General features: G+C 42.6%; 1 pseudogene; it reads left to right on the top strand.

Moving 5' to 3' along the window:
* Window positions 1-8,433: 8,433 nt before the first annotated feature.
* On the top strand, window positions 8,434-9,642 carry LOC101036528 (ADP/ATP translocase 2 pseudogene; annotated as a pseudogene).
* Window positions 9,643-16,735: the final 7,093 nt, after the last annotated feature.

The following is a 16,735-nucleotide window of genomic DNA, read 5'->3' as shown; positions in this document are numbered from 1 at the left end:
GAAATTCTACTTTAGCAGGAAATTGAATGGATTAAATGTAGAGCATGGAGACTCCTTGATACTTTTACTTTCATTGTTTATTCCACCTTTTTTGGCCTGATGAATTGTTACTTACGGTAAATGCCTGCACTAGTGTACAAAGTGTCCTCTTGTGGTTGTTCCAAAGAAAAAATGAACTCATTTCAACTCCAAAGATAGACATTATTCTCTCTCTTTTTTAAGTTCATTTAAAAAATGTTAGAAGCCACAAACCAATAAATATGTAAAACATATTTTATATACATTAAGTGATGTCTGAGTCCATTTGAGCTGCTACAACAAAATGCCATTAATTGGGTGACTTACAAACAACATATTTGTTTCTCACAGCTCTGGAGGCTGAGAAGTCCAAGATCAAGGCACTGGCAGATTTGTTTTCTGGTGAGGGGCTGCTTCCTGGTTCATAGGTGGCACCTTCTAGCTGAGCCCTCACATGGTGGAAGGGAGACAACTGTGGTTTATTTGGCTTCTTACAAGGGCACTAATCCCATTCATAAGGGTTCCACCCTCATGACCTAATCACATTTTAACATCTCCACCTCCTATGCTATCACATTGAGGATTAGGTTTCTGTATTTGCATTTTAAGGGAAGATAAATATCTGGGCCTTAACAACTGATGAGGTCTCACTAAATATGGGAGAAAAAGGTAAAGCAGGGGTCCCCGACCTCCAGACTGGGGACTGGTACCAGTCCATGCTACAGCAGGAGGTGAGCAGTGTGTGAGCAAGAGAAGCTTCATCTGTATTTACAACTGCTCCCTATCACTCTCATTACCACCTGAGCTCTGCCTCCTGTCAGATTAGCCGTGGCATTAGATTCTTATGGGAGCACATTGAGAACGGTATTCTACTGTGAACTGTGCATGCAAGGGATCTAAGTTGCATGCTCCTTATGATAATCTAATGCCTGATGATCTGTCACTGTCTCCCATCAACCCCAGATGGGACTGCCTAGTTGCAAGAAAACAAGCTCGTTCTACGTTAGGGTGAGTGGTGTAAGTATTTCATTATCTACTACAATGCAATATAATAAAAGTAAAGTGCACAATAAATGTAATGTATTTGAATCATCCCCAAACTGTCTCCTACCCCTGCCTGTCTGTGGAAAAATTATCTTCCATGAAACTGGTTTCTGGTGCCAAGAAGGTTGCGAACTGCTGAGATAAAGGAAAATCTTGCTAATTAAAAGCACTGGGAGACTGGAGCAATTGACTTGTAATTACCCAGATACAAATTCTTCAATAGGTTAAAGAAGAGAGCACCTCAGTAGGAAAATTCATTCATTCATTTATTTATTTATTTATTTATTTTTTGAGACGGAGTTTCACTCTGGTTACCCAGGCTGGAGTGCAATGGCGCGATCTCGGCTCACTGCAACCTCCGCCTCCTGGGTTCAGGCAATTCTCCTACCTCAGCCTCCTGAGTAGCTGGGATTACAGGCACGCGCCACCATGCCCAGCTAATTTTTTGCACCTTTAGTAGAGACGGGGTTTCACCATGTTGACCAGGATGGTCTCGATCTCTCGACCTCGTGATCCACCCGCCTCGGCCTCCCAAAGTGCTGGGATTACAGGCTTGAGCCACCGCGCCCGGCCATTCATTCATTTATTATTCATCTAGTGAATCCTTACTATATACTTGCACTGTGCCAGGAGATATAGGGGCACAGAGATCAATGTCATGGTTCTTGTCTTTAAGGAAGTTATACTATAGAAGGGGTTGAACTTATTATATAAGTTGCATCTGGGAAATGTTTGAAGGGAGGTGCAGACGCAATGCAGGGGAGTCTCAGTGAAGGTCGGCCTTTTCCAGGGAGATTGGTGAAGTCCTTGTGGAGAGGTAGTTTTGGATCTGGGCCTTAAAGGATGGCTGTGATCTGGGTGGTCAGATGTGGGGAAAGGACAATGATCTCTCATGGAGTGATTCTTTGATCAATTGCAGATGCAAGCTGATGGATAAATTCTTCCTCCTTTCTGAGCCAAAGTAGTCTGACACACATGGCTTCTCAGGTGGCCCATAGGATAAAGAAACTCAAGTAATTAAGAAAATTGCTGGAGCAAAAGTTTGCAGGTGGAGGAGTCCCAGGCCTACTGAGCCATTTAGAAAGCCAGTGAATCACAGCCAGGATAAAGGGAATTGAGAATAGAGAGAGGCTGCTATTGTTGGGTGATCAATTTCAGCAAAGCACATGTAGAAATTCCACCATGTGAGAATAGCAAAGTGGCTCTTGGTTCAGACCTTGAGTCTATTACCTTCTCGCACATTATTTAAACTTTATGAGACTCAGTTTCCTTATCTATAAAGTAGGGATAATAATACTTTGTTGAAAGGTGGAGCTGAGGAAAAAACCAGGTAATATACGTGGACTGGATGGCTGAAGATGAGGGAGGGAAAGGCTGGCCAACAATACACTGGGTGCCCCAAGTTTCTGGAGCAACTGTGGCTAATCCAATGGTTTGGCATACTCAACCTCTGTTTCAACATCTTTCTCTCTCTCTCTCTTTTTTTTTTTAGACGGAGTCTCGCTCTGTCACCAGGCTGGAGTGCAGTGGCATGATCTCTGCTCACTGCAACCTCTACCTCCTGGGTTCAAGCAATTCTACTGTCTCAGCCTACCAAGTAGCTGGGACTATAGGTGTAAGCCACCACGCCCAGGTAATTTTTGTATTTTTTAGTAGAGACGGGGTTTCACCATGTTGGCCAGGATGGTCTTGATCTCTTGACCTCATGATCCACCTGCCTCAGCCTCCCAAAGTGCTGGGATTACAGGCGTGAGCCACCGCGCCAGCCTCAACATCTTTCTCTCTTGCCTGCCTCTAGTGTAAAGACTGGAAAGTTCCGTCATTCAACACACCAGAGTCTCTTGAAGCTGAGATTTCAGATGGGATTTAAGTTTTATTATTTATACTTGATTCAGAATGAAGTCACGTGGAGATATGACCCTGAGACTTTGTTTGGGAATTGAGTTAGGTGAGGAGAGAGAGGAGAGTACTGGGAATCTCTTGCCGGCCAGGGTCTCAGCAGATGTGGCATGGTCTGCTGTGGGGGTGGCCTTCTGACTGAGTTGTTGACTGGCTGTGGCCGATGTGGCATGGCTCAGGAGCTGAGGACTGTGGCACTAACTTCCTGTTGGAAGTCCTCATTCTCTATTTACGATGCCTTCCAGGACCTCTTGCTTAGTGGGATTCCTGGCTGAAGGCCAATAGTGTGAAGAGCCAGGTACTTCCCTGGAAACTTAAAGGGCAAACAGGCAGCTGCTGATGGAATGTGGCTGGGTCTCTGTGTATGGCGTGTTAAACATTTACCTTTTATAAGTAGTAAGTTTTTTATATTTATAAGTTTTATAAGTTTTATAAATTCCCATCTTTTTAAAGCATTTACTTCCACTGGCTCTTTGTATTAACTGGGTCACAGTTTAAGTTGATTTAGCAGCAATGAGTATTGGGAAGGTTAATGAAACCACACCTCAGACTACCTGCTTTGTTCAGCTGTGGAGCCAATGGGTGGTGGACAAGTGTTTGTTCACGATGCAATTGAATTCTAGCTTTATCCTTGACCAATTGGGTTTTCTTTCTTCCTTTTATTTTTATCATAAAAACTATGCAGGTTTCTGATAGCACATTCAGATAATATCCAGTGTATTAAGGTGAAAATCTACACCCCCCTTGAAACTGATCTTGCAGAAATAACATCTGGTGAAGTCTGCCATGAAGCAAATCTTGCTTTGTTTTCAAACTTTGCAAGTGCTTTGACTGTTCATTAACATGTGTTCTTTAAAATCTTTTACCTTGAGCTTGGCATGGCAGCTCACGCCTGTAATTCCAGCACTTTGGGAGGCTGAGGTGGGAGGAGAACTTGAAGGTAGGAGTTTGAGACCAGCCTGGGTAACATAGTGAAACCCTGTTTCTGCAAAAAATAAAAAAAATCAGGCAGGTGTAGAGGTGCCCACCTATAGTTCCAGCTACTCAGGAGGCTGAGGCGTGAGGATCTCTTGAGCCCAGGAGGTCAAGGCTGCAGTGAGCCGAGATTGCACCGTGCACTCCAGCCTGGGTGACAGAGTAAGACCCTGTCTCCAAAAAAGGGAAAACATCTTTTACTACAAGTCCTCAGATTCCACTCTCTGACTCCCTCTCCTCATGCCTTCTCATCTGGACTCTCTACCATCCCCTACTTAACTGCCTACAAATCACTGTCAGCATCTTCTATTACTGTTTCTTCCATCCTGTGCAGCTTCAGGAGTCATCTCAGGGTCTCTCTGCCCTTCCCAACGTCCCTTCTCCTTCCTTCTTCAGCAACTTCAACATCTGTATTCTCAGCTGGCTGAAGAATATCAGTGCTCATGTCCTCACCTCATGGCCTTTCTGTGCCCCAAACCGTGCACAGGGCTCTGCATGTGTTCCTTCTCCCTGCTCCATCCTCACAGCGACTCTGGCTTTACCTCTTCCATCCACCCTCAGCTCCCTGCCCTGCTGCATCCTGACCCCTACTGGTGTGGCCCCTACCCATGACCTTTGCCCTCCTCTCCATGCCAGTCCACTCGGGGTCCTCCCATGGTTGGCTTTCTCAGCATCCACTCTAGGGTGCAGGCACTCGTGGAGAAAATGCAGAGAGCTAAGAATTCCTAATGCTCGGCTTCCTGATGTTTCTGGCCGAGCGGCTGTGATACTTCTCCAGTTGTATCAGATACTCACTCCTGTCACAGCATCCCCAGTTTTGTGAGAAGGCCTTGTGTCTGAGAGGAGCCAGGAACCAGACCCATCCTGCTCACACCCATATACTTCTTAAACCACCAACATCTTGGATCAGACACCTCTTGTAAGCACCGCCTCAGCTCCATTCAGCCACACCCGTTTGATTCCAGCTGCCACTGTAGTGGCATTTCTGCCATAAGCCAACCAGCTGCATTTAGAACCAACTTTAAAGCACCTCTCACCTCCCATCCGAAGCCTTCTCTGTCATTTCTGCAGCCTGGGACAGACACTGCAAATGCTCCTTAGTAGTCTCATGAGTGCAACTTGAAGTTTCGGGGAGTTAATGCCTCCACGGAGTGATCCTTTGACCGACGGGGGATTCAAGCTGATGGATAAATGCCCCCTCCTTTCTCACCCCAGACAGGCAGTCCTGAGACGTGTACCATGTGACTTCTCAGGTGGTTCACGGAATCAAGCAATAACCTACTTTGTACTACCTCTCGTCACTTCCCTCTCCCTCACTCTTGCTTCTAGGGATGGCAGTTCCCAATAAAGCGCTTGCATATATGTATGTTCCACTCTCTGGGGAAATCAGGCTAAGCCACATTCTTTATTCTTTCCAGATTCTAAAGTAAATGTTTCTACCTGTGAGCTAAAAACAGCCCTTCCCAACTCCTGCGTTTCTTCTTTAGTGATGGTCTCACCTCTTCCAACGAGCAGAATCTTGATCTTGATAGTTTTAAGAAACATATCCTTAGAGCTTTGGAAATTCGGGGTTTCGGAGTACCCCTCATACGGAGTTACCTCCATAAAATAATGGGAAGAATGCCTGAAGCATCAAAGTGACATCTTCAGTCCCTTAGATGGTTTTTAAAGAACTATGTTAGTCATCATCCATCATCTTAGTGGCGACATTACCCATGCGCTGAATCTGAATCTAAAAAGCAACGGGGTCCCTATCACTTCATGATAGTTACAGCATGTATGGAGATTAGCAGAGAATAACAAAGACATGATACGACACAGATGTTGGGCAGCCAGCTAGGCATGCTCTCCAAATAAGTGACTCACTCTTGTGCAGCCGTTTCTCAGCAGATGTGATTCCTGTGTGTGCCTTGGCAAAATGTAAAAATTACAGCATGGTTTGGATCACAGAGGTCGACGACAAATGGCAAGAACCATAGATATTAAAGCATAAATGTCAGGAATCTCCTGGACTTTCCCTTAATTCCTGCTTTCTGCTCTTTGGACTCAGATGTGCATGACCTCCTCATTCTGAAACGCATAAACCGTCACTTGACCCTACAGTGCCACTTAGCTATCATTTTATTGCTGCCTAGATCTACTGAAACTTCATTCTCCAAGTCCTCTAATGACTTGCTTGGCCTTACTGTACTTCCCTTCTCTGTGGTACCTATTAGCCAACCATCCACTGGTCCCTCATGGCCATCCGTGGTTCTATAACTTTTTCCTGGTGCTTATATTATTTTACTGGTCACAGCCCTCCCCTCTTTCTCTCTCTCTCTTTCCTTCTCTCTCTCCTTTGGACTCTTCTTTCTCCTTTTTTTTTTAAATAGATGGAGTCTCCTTCTGTCGCTTAGTGCAATGGTGCCATCTCAGTTCACTGCAACCGCCACTTCCCGGGTTCAGGTGATTCTCCTGCCTCAGCCTCCCAAATAGCTGGGATTACAGGCAAACACCATCAGCTAATTTTTGTATTTTTAGGAGAGATGGGGTTCATCATGTTGGCCAGGCTGGTCTTGAACTCCTGACTTCAAGTGATCCACCTGCCTTGGCTTCCCAAAGTGCTGGGATTATAGGTGAGAGCCACTGCACCCGGCCTATTTCTCTTTTCTGTTTTTTTTTTTTTTTTTTTTTTTTTTTTTTTTTTTTTTTTGAGCAGTGCCTAAGGTGTTGTCTTTAACCCTGCTCTTCTTTGTGAGTTCTAGTCACTTCTTTCAGTTATATGAAAATCACCCTCGCTTGGAGAATAAACAAAACACAGACTATTAGAAATAAGATGGCTGTCTCATTGTCTCTTACTGGTAATCTATCCTCAGTTTGAATGCTTCCAGAGGTGAAAGGCTTGCTCCCTCACATGGCAGCTATTTTCATTTTTGGAGAGCTCTAGTATGTAAAATAATTTCTTATGGATGGCTGAATCTCCTGGAAATTTTAAGACATTGGCTGTTTTCTCACCCTGAAGAGTAATGCTGAAAAAATCTTCTGTCTTCTTTCTGATAACCCCTAGCAACACTCTTTTGGCTCCTATGAAGCTTTCTTAGCCCCAAAGTCCCTTAAACCCAAAGCCTCAGAAATGTTTTGATTCTTCCTTCTTTAACCCACAGAGCGAACAAATCATCAAGTACTGCAAATTGTAGTTTGAAATTTCTCCTGCAGATATAGCAAGGTGTAATAATTACTTATTGTAGAAATAATAACTTCTTTTTTATTTTTTTTTGAGACAGGGTCTTACGCTGTCACCCAGGCTAGAGTACAGTGGTGCTATCTCAGCTCACTGTAGCCTCTACCTCCTAGGCTCAAGCAATTCTCCCATTTTAGCCTCCCAAGTATCTGGGACCACAGGTGTGCACAACCATGCCTGGCTAATTTTTGTCTTTTTTTTGTAGAGACAGAGTTTTGCTATGTTGCCCATAGTGGTCTCAGACTCCTGGGCTCAAGCAATCTGCCTGCCTCAGCCTCCCAAAGTGCTGGGATTATAGGTATGAGCCACTGCACCAGACGTAACAGAATATAACAACTTCTCTCAAATTAATTTATAGAGCTAATTCAATAGGGACTTTAAAAATCCAATGGAAATTGATACAAGTATCAAAGGAGTTGAAGCAAGTATTCTGAAGTTCAATGAGATAATAAAGAAAATATCCAAAAAATGAAGAATGATAAAGGGGATTAGTCATTTGACTTAATTAAACAAAATAATAATTTGGGAAGCTGAGGTGGGTGAATCACTTAAGGCCAGGAGTTCGAGACCAGTCTGGCTAACATGGAAAAACCCCATCTCTACAAAAATACAAAAATTGGCTGGGCATGGTGGTGCACACCTGTTATCCCAGCTACTCAGGCGGCTGAAGCACTAGAATCCTTGAACCGGGAGTTGGAGGTTACACTGAGCTGAGATCCACCACTTTACCCCAGTCTGAGTGACAGAGCAAGGCTCTGTATGAAAAAAAAAAAAAAAACCCGAAAACAAACAAACAAAAACCTAAAATGCAAAAACCAAAATGACAGTCATTAAAATTCTGTGGTACTGACGTAAACGTAGACAGACTGGAACGCAGGCAGCGGTGCACACCTGTAGTCTCAGCTATTTGGGAAATCACTGGAGCCCAAGAGCTTGAGGCCAGCCTGGGCAACACAGTGAGACCTTGTGTCTAAAAAATTTTGTTTTGAATTGATATATAAGAGAAGGAAATACACGTTACTGAGGAGTTAAGGATTACTCAGCAATAATCTGGAATCACTGGCTACGAACTTGGAGGAAAATCCAAATATAGATTGTCACTATATATTGAATTAAGTCTATATGGGATTAATAAATTTTAAACAATAAAACCAGGCCAGATGTGGTGGCTCATGCCTGTGATCCCAGCACTTTGGGAGGCTGAGGTGGGAGGATCATGAGGTCAAGAGATTGAGACTGCCCGCAGCGCCGGAGTCAAAGCCGGTTCCTGGCCAGTCCCGTCCTGCAGCAGCCTGCCTCCTCTTTCCTTTCAACATGACAGATGCCACTGTGTCCTTCGCCAAGGACTTCCTGGCAGGTGGAGTGGCCGCAGCCATCTCCAAGACGGCGGTAGTGCCCATCGAGCAGGTCAAGCTGCTGCTGCAGGTACGGCATGCCAGCAAGCAGATCACCGCAGATAAGCAATACAAGGGCATTATAGACTTCGTGGTCCGTATTCCCATGGAGCAGGGAGTCTCGTCCTTCTGGCGCGGTAACCTGGCCAATGTCATCAGATACTTCCCCACCCAGGCTATTAACTTCGCCTTCAAAGATAAATTCAAGCAGATCTTCCTGGGTGGTGTGGGCAAGAGGACCCAATTTTGGCGCTTCTTTGCAGGGAATCTGGCATCAGGCGGTGCTGCTGGGGCCACATCCTTGTGTTTTGTGTGCCCTCTTGATTTTGCCCGTACCCGTCTAGCAGCAGATGTGGGTAAAGCTGGAGCCGAAAGGGAATTCCGAGGCGTCGGCGACTGCCTGGTTAAGATCTACAAATCTGATGGGATTCAGGGTCTGTACCAAGGCTTTAACGTGTCTGTGCAGGGTATTATCATCTACCAAACTGCCTACTTCGGTATCTATGACACTGCAAAGGGAATGCTTCCGGATCCCAGGAACACTCACATCGTTATCAGCTGGATGATCGCACAGACTGTCACTGCTGTTGCCGGGTTGACTTCCTATCCATTTGACACTGTTCGCTGCCGCATGATGATGCAGTCGGGGCGCAAAGGAACTGACATCATGTACACAGGCGCACTTGACTGCTGGAGGAAGATTGCTCGTGATGAAGGAGGCAAAGCTTTCTTCAAGGGTGCATGGTCCAATGTTCTCAGAGGCATGGGTGGTGCTTTTGTACTTGTCTTGTATGATGAAATCAAGAAATACACATAAGTTATTTCCTGGGAATTTTCCCCCTGTGAACAGGCAAGTTGTATTATACAACGTATCTTGAGCATTCTCGGCAGACTCCTGGCTGTCAATTTATCTGTGGCAACTATTTACTGGTTGAAAGTGGGAAGCAATAATATTCATCTGACCAGTTTTCTCTTAAAGCCGTTTCCATGATGATGATGATGGGACTCATTTATATTTTTTATTTCAGTCACTCCTGAGAAATAACAAATTTGGAGAAATAAAAATATCTAAAAAAAAAAAAAAAAAAAAAAAAAAAAAAAAGAGAGAGAGATTGAGACCATCCTGGCCAACATGGTGAAACCCTGTCTCTACTAAAAATACAAAAATTAGCCGGGCGTGGTGGTGTGCACCTGTAGTTCCAGCTACTCAGGAGGCTGAGGCAGGAGAATTGGGAGAATTGTGTGAACCCGAGAGGTGGAGATTGCAGTGAGCTGAGATTACATCACTGCACTCCAGCCTGGTGACAGAGCAAGACTCGGTCTGAGAAACAAAAACAACAACAACAAAAAAGGAAAATGAGGTAAAAACTTTTAAAATAGTCAATAAACTTTTAAGATAAGAAGTACATGCTGAGTTTCCTTTATTCAAAATGCTTAAGACCAGAAGTGCTTTGGCTATCAGATGCTTTTTGGATTTTGAAATATTTGCATGTACCTAATGAGAGATATAGGGGATGGGACCCAAGTCTAAGCATGACATTCATTTATGTTTCAAGTACACCTGGTACTTGTAGGCTGAAAGAAATTTTATACAATATTTTAAATAACGTTTTGCATGAAACACAGTTTGTATACCTTGAACCATCCAAAAGCAAAAGCGTCACTATCTCAGCCACCCATGTGGACATTGCTGTTTGGCATCACCATTATTCTGGACTCTGAATGTATATGCTAGTGATAAGAATCATTTTCGGCCTGGTGCGGTGGCTCACTCCTGTAATCCCAGCACTTTGGGAGGCCAAGGCGGACGGATCATAGGGTCAGAAGATCGAGACCATCCTAACACGGTGAAACCCCATCTCTACTAAAAACACAAAAAATTAGCTGGATATAATGGCATGTGCCTGTAATCCCAGCTACTCGGGAAGCTGAGGCAGGAGTATCGCTTGAACCCAGGAGGTGGAGGTTGCAGTGAGCCAAGATTGTGCCACTACACTCTAGCCTGGGTGACACAGCGAGACTCTGTCTCAAAAAAAAAAAAAAAAAAAAAGGATATTTTTCTTCCACTTATTCGCAAGTGAGTACTGACCAGTAGAAAATATGGCATGCCATCAATACAGTGAAAACGTAATGCATTGAGGGCAACCAAGCTGCTCAGTAGCATTCCTGGACTAGCTGCATCCAGCAGCAGCAAACAGCAGCAGGTTTCCTGTCTCCACCTACGATGCTATGTTTTGATTAAAAGGTTACTATGCACTGTATTTTATTTTTGTAGGTGAGGAGAAACTTCAGAAGCAATTGAGAGACCAGGAAGTGGGCGTTCTGAGGCTCGGGAGGCATTCTGCTACATGGCTTTTAAAGATGTTTCCTCCAGAATCATCTGCCTCATTAAAGCATAAATATCAAGTGTAAATTGTCCTTGTCTTAGAAGTCTCTTTGATTTTAGAAACCTGACATGATTTCTTGTTCTGTTATGAATGCGTGGTACTCTAGTCGTTCAATGAGCCCATCATACATTTTCATCTTGTTGTCTAGAGGCCATTTTTTCTGCAGTGTTAACAATGGTATCCTCATCACTGTGCACCTGCATTTTGACTGTGACCCATTGTTGGAAATAGATGCTCTGTGCTGCAAAGAAAAATTAGCACTGAGACAAAGGATCTCTTAGCAAAGCAATTTTTACTTCCTGGACTGCAGGAAGGGTTCCCTCGCTTGCCAGCTTGCCACAGAGTATAATGAACAAGGAAAAGTGGTCCTATTTATCCCTTAGGGATTTGGGTTGTCCTTACTGCTGTGTCTGATTTCCATTGGCTGGAGCCAGACCTCACAATCTAAACTCAAACCCGATTGGCTAACAACTTAAAACTTTTCTAAACAGGTAACGGGCATAGGCTGCGGCGAGCTGGGACATGCCTGTGAGCACACCCAGCTTAGATAACTTGGTTAAAGTACAAGGACATAGAATATGCTACGTGCCTGTAAGCATGGTATGTTTACCAGCTACATAAGACAGGGCTTAACAAAGAGTTATTAGCAAATTTATTCTTTAACAAGAAAGGAAGCTTTAAAGAGGAACTTTTTTTAACTTCCCACACCCACCACGTGAGGTCAGATGAGAAATCATCCATTTGTGACATCATGTTGGTTCTTAAAAAGTTTCAGATTTTGGGGTATTTTAGATGTTAAAATTTAAGATTAGGGATGTTCAACATGTAACAGATGTTGCAATCACTTTGGAAAACAGTTTGAGAGTTCCTTGAAAAGTTAAAGATAAAGTTACCATATGACCCGGCAATTCCACTGTGAGGTATATATCCAAGAGAAGTGAAATACATGTTCACACAAAAACTTGTACATGAATGTTCATAGCAAAGTAATTCATCATAACTCCACAGTGGTGACAACCCATGTCCATCAACTGATGAATGGATAAATAAAATGTGATATATCCACACAATGGAATATTATTCAGCACTGAAAAAGAATGATGTACTGATACATACTGCAACACGGTTAAACCATGAAACATTGTCTAAGTACACAAAGCCAGTCTGAAAGCACCACATATTGCACAATTCCATTTACATAAAATATCCAGAATAGAAAAATCCATAGAGACAGAAAGTAGATTGGTGGTTGCCTAGGGCTGGAGGTGAGATGAAATGGGGAATGACTGTTAATGGGTATGAGGTTTATTTTTGGGGTGACGAAAAGTTTCTAAAATTGATTGTGGTGATGGTTACACAATTCTCTGAATATACCAAAACCAATGAATTGTGCACTTTATATGGGCGAATTGGGTAGCATTTGAATTATGCCTCATTAAAGCTGTTAAAGGAGAAGTAATTGAAGAAGTCAGAAAAGAAACGTATTAGAGAAACAGAGCCGATAGGCTGTGTATAGATGTATAGAAAGGGATTTATTATGAGGAATTAGCTCACATAATTCTGGAGACTGAGAAATCCCTCCATCTGCCATTTGCACGTTGAAGGTCCATGAAAGCCAATGGCATAGTTTCAGTTCAAACCCAAAAGCCCAAGACCCAGAGGAACCAATGATGTGAGTCTAGGTCTGAGCCCAAAGGCCCGAGAAGTTGGAGAGCTGATGTCCAAGGGCAGAAAAAGATGGATGTCCCAGCTGAAGCAGAGAGAGACAATTCACCCTTCCTCCCCAGATTTGCTTGTTAACGCTGATTGTGTAAAATATATGTCTAAGAGGGAGAGGACTCTCAGGAGACCTGGGAGACGAAGTGGCCCTGGTATTTAAACAACCACTGTGATAGGTTGTTATGTATCTAGGTGGAGGAGACAGTGATGAGGGAACTTGCTGGGCTTCGATCCTGAATCTACCAAACTTGTGTCTTCCGTTAAGCTGGGGATCTGCTAGCTGCCTACAAAAGGACCAGTGGCTTCAATCCACTGACAGTTTCACATACGGCGTGTTCTGGGGCATCAACCATCTAGCTGGGGAGAGAGCCCTGGCTCAGAGGACGAGGGTGTACGGGAATAACTGGGGCTCCATCACCCAAGGGAGGGTTCGAGGGACAGTTTCAACCTCCTGGTGCCGTCTTTCACTTGTGTCCCACACCTCCAGTTAGCCTTTTGCCTCATCTAAATACCCATACCCTGACATTTGCCAAACTATCCAGACCATGGCCTCAGATTCTGCTTCAAACCATAGCTGAGCAGGCAGCTCCATACAGGCCCCAAGGCATGTGCATTTCTGATCAAGTCCTCCACTTACTGGTGACGCTGGATTCTCACGTCCTGTCCCTAGGGTTTACCAATAACACTTGAGTTTCCAGACTTTCCTGATTGTCACTGTATTAGAGTGAATGCTCACACTCCCTCCATCCCATTACTACTAGAAATTTCAGACTATTAACAACACCACCAACAAAAAGCTAATGCCTGTTAGAGACGCTATCCATGAAGCAGCAACAGGAGACTGACTGCTTTTGTTATGAGCCAGAGTTTGATGTGATGAAACCAGAAACAAAAACCAGCCTCTTGTCTTGGTGAGAAGGGGGCTCGCCAGGCAAAAGGATGGCGAGAAACCTGCATTCCTCATTCAACCTCTTCCTTATTCCTTGATTTCTCCCAACAGGTAGCCATCAAATCTGAGATTTGGTGTTATAAACCTCTTCAAGAATATTGAAGAACAGCCTGGGCGTGGTGGCTCACATCTGTAATCCCAGCACTTTTGAAGGCCAAGGAGGGCAGATCATGAGGTTAGGAGTTCAAGGCCAGCCTGGCCAACATGATGAAACCCTGTTTCTACTAAAAATACAAAAATTAGCCAGGCGCAGTGGTGGGCGCCTGTAATCCCAGCTACTTGAGAGGCTGGGGCAGGAGAATCTCTTGAATCCTGGAGGCAAAAGTTACAGTGAGCAGAGATCTTGTCACTGTACTTTAGCCTGGGCAACACAGTGAGACTCTGTCACAAAAGGAAAAAAAAAAAAAGACTATTGGGTGAAAAATAGCAAACTCTGGACCTTTCAGATAATTAAACTACCCCTTGTGTGGCTTGCCTAAAATAATGTTTTTACAAACTCATGGAACTTTACTGGCTGTAGGTGATAAAACAGTTGCAGTAATGTTGTGATTTGATTATTCAGAAATGAAATTTATGGCTTAAATGTCACCTACGATTTATAGGATTAAAAAAAAGTTATTCTTCAGTATTTGAAATACCACTTTGCAAAAGCAGAAAGGCCATAAATGTGTTAAACTGGCTAAGAAAATTAAGATGGCCGTAATATATTTTCCAATAAAAATCATAGCATAATAGCAAAATTACTGCAAAAAAACAGTTTTGTGGCAAAGACATAAACATTACAGCTGCAATAATATGCTGTTTGTTTTGGCAGGAGAAGAATCCTGTACATTGCAGCTTTTCAATGGGGGAAAACATAAAAGGAAAATACTGTAAAATTAAAGGACTGTTTTTAAAAAACCAAGAAATGCATGAATGCTTTTAAAATTTGAGCATGGGTATATTTTGTAGAGATGGGATCTTGCTGTATTGCCCAGGCTAGTCTTGAACTCCTGGGCTCAAGTGAGCCTTCCACCTTGGCCTCCTAAAGTGCTGGGATTTTAGGAATGAGCCAGGAGCCACTGTATCTGGCCCCATTCTACTATTGATGGGCATGTAGTTGTATCTAGTTTTTTACTATTACAAATAGTGAACCCATGAACATTCTCATAAATGTGTTTTGGTGAACATGTATATACATTCTATTGAGTATACATCCAAGATTGAAATTGCTGAAAATGTACATATGTTTCTGCTTGAGTAGATATTGCCTAACAGTTTTCTAAAGTGGGCGGACCATTTTACACCCTGCCAGTAGTATATGAGAGTTCCAGTTGTTCCTCACTCTTGTTCACAAGTGTCTTCTTCATTTTAGTCATTCTTGTGTACACAATTGTGATCCCAGGTGACATTTTCTTTTTTTTTTTTTTATGTTGGTGGCTGCACAACTTTGTAACATACCAAAAACCATCCACTTGTACACTTGACATGAGTAAATTCTATGGTATGTGAAGTATATCTCAATAAAACTGTTACACATTTTTTTTAAAGTGTTGACGAGGATGCAGAGCAATTAAAACTTTCTTATTATTTTTATTTTTTTTATAAGAAAAAGAATAAAGAAGAGGAAGAAAGAGAAAGAGGAAGAGGGAGAGAGAATGGGGGTAGTGCTTTATTGCCCGGGCTAGAATGCTATCTAAATATGGGTATGCCTATAATTGTCCTTAATAATGGAGATATAAAAGAAAATAAAGGAAGAGAATAACAAACGAGGAGCCAACGAACATTTCGTTTAAACTTCTAAGTTGATATGATGTGGTACTGATCTACGTATTCCTGTATTGGATGCGTATATATTTAGGATCTTTAGCTCTTCTTGTTGTTGCATTGATCCTTTTATCATTATATAATGTCCTTCTTTGCTTCTTTTGATCTTTGTTGCTTAATTTTAACTTCTGCTTTTTATTTATTTATTTTAGCTCTCTGGTTGGTTGGTAAATCCTTCTCCATCTCTTGTTTTAAATCTTTGTGTATCCTTGAATGTGAGATGGGTCTGGATGCAGCATACTGATCGGTTTTAGTTTTTTATTCAAATTGCCTGTCTGTCTTTGGATTGGGGGATTTAGTCAATTTAAATTTAGAATCAATAATAATATATGTGAGTTTAATACTGCCAGTTAATATTAGCTGGCTATTTTGCCCATTGATGTAAATTCTTCATTATATTGATGCTCTTTTTGGTATTTTTTTAGAAAGGCTGATACTGTTTGTTCCTTTCTATGTGTAGTGGTTCTTTCAGAATCTCTTGTAAAGCAGGCCTGGTGGTGATGAAATCTCTGAGTGCTTGCTTATTCACAAAAAACTTTATTTTTCCTTCACTTGTGAAGCTTAGTTTGGCTGGATGTGAAATTCTGGGTTGAAAGTTCTTTTCTTTAAGGATGTTGAATATTGGTCCCCACTCTCTTCTGGCTTGTAGGGTTTCTGCTGAGAGATCTGCTGTAAGTCTGATAGGTTTCCATTTGTGGGTAACCTGACCTTTCTCTCTGGCTGCCCTTAGTATTTTCTCCTTCATTTCAACCCTGGTGAATCTGACGATTACGTGCCTTGGAGTTGCTCTTCTTGAGGAATATCTCTGTGGTGTTCTCTGTATTACCTGGAGTTGAATATTATCCTGCCTTACTAGGTTGGGAAAATTTTCCTGAATAACGTCCTGAAGCGTATTTTCCAGCTTGGATTCATTCTCTTCCTCACTTTCAGGTACACCTATCAAGCGTAGATTAGGTCTTTTCACATAGTCCCATATTTCTTGGAGACTTTGCTCGTTCCTTTTTATCCTTTTTTCTCTAATCTTGTCTTCTTGTTTTATTTCATTGAGTTGGTCTTCGACCTCTGATATCCTTTCTTCTGCTTGATCAATTCGGCTGTTAAAACTTGTGCATACTTCACGAAGTTCTCGTATTGTGTTTTTCAGCTCCATCAATTCACTTATATTCCTCTCTAAATTGTGTATTCTTTTTAACATTTCGTCAAATCTTTTTTCAAAGTTCTTAGTTTCTTTGGATTGGTTTAAAACAAGTTCTTTTAATTCACAGAAGTTTCTCATTATCCACATTTTGAAGCCTGCTCTGTAACTGGAACACACTCGTTCTCC

The sequence above is a fragment of the Saimiri boliviensis genome, chromosome 18, assembly GCF_048565385.1.
Source record: "Saimiri boliviensis isolate mSaiBol1 chromosome 18, mSaiBol1.pri, whole genome shotgun sequence".
Classification (NCBI taxonomy): domain Eukaryota; kingdom Metazoa; phylum Chordata; class Mammalia; order Primates; family Cebidae; genus Saimiri; species Saimiri boliviensis.
This window is presented reverse-complemented; position numbering and strand designations above follow the sequence as displayed.